This window comes from Solanum pennellii, chromosome 1, assembly GCF_001406875.1.
Source record: "Solanum pennellii chromosome 1, SPENNV200".
Taxonomy (NCBI): domain Eukaryota; kingdom Viridiplantae; phylum Streptophyta; class Magnoliopsida; order Solanales; family Solanaceae; genus Solanum; species Solanum pennellii.
In genome coordinates this window covers 86,264,355-86,265,406 of record NC_028637.1, presented here as the reverse complement: position 1 = coordinate 86,265,406, position 1,052 = coordinate 86,264,355, and positions in this window count along the sequence as shown.

The following is a 1,052-nucleotide window of genomic DNA, read 5'->3' as shown; positions in this document are numbered from 1 at the left end:
AACAATTATATATGAATTTTTACATATTTTATTATATCCTCATACATGTTTGAAGGATAAAAAAGTTATTTAACTTAAACTACTTATTAAGTGCGTTATAACTGTAACTAAACTAAGAGATTTACAGTTTTACACGTTAAATATATATTTAACGCGTACTTAAACAAACAAACACAAAAAATAACAAAACCAAAACAAACAATAAAATAACCTCAAATATTAAAAAATTATAGAATAGAATAAATAAAAATATTTATATTAGTTTACCAAAAAATATAATAATATACAATTATATTTACAACCGTTACGATTTATTTTGTTCATAATAGGTTGCTTGTCTATATAGAATATCTAACATGACTTTTTTTTATACGTATGCAAATTTTCTTTAAAAAAAATCTAATAATAGAAAAACGACAATAAAATCAGAATCTTATTAATCCAAAAAATTGTTTGGTAGAGTATATTAAAAAAATACATGCATTACTTTTATGTATAATTAATTTTTTTTTGGTACATTGTTTCAACCTAAGTATAACTAATGCATGCATGCATTATCATGATTGAAAACACAATTATCCCTCCAAATCTTTTTCACCATATATGTGAAGGTCTCTGAAATTATTTCTATTTTTAATATATTAAATCAAAAAAATGTATAAGAAATAATCTCGATATATATGATGTAAATATAACTGATATAAACTGTATTAAAATACTGTATTTATCATTATTCTTATATACTTTGCCGAACGAGATACGCAATTGATTCCTAAAAATTATAACTAAAAATCATAAAGACTTTTACAGTCATCTTCATCTATCCCCCTTACCCTGCCAGCCCCACCCCCTCAGCGTTACCCCTAGAAAAAAAATCACACAGAAAGAGAGAAAATAGAATAGATACAAAAGCTATTTGGTGAGAGAAAACCAAAAATCAAACTAAACACATAGAGTGACGAGTGTGAGATATAGAGAGAGAAACTACTTTAGGAAAAAGAACAAACCTTTACTTTACTTTTCTCTCTCTAAAAACCACCAAACCCCCCCGC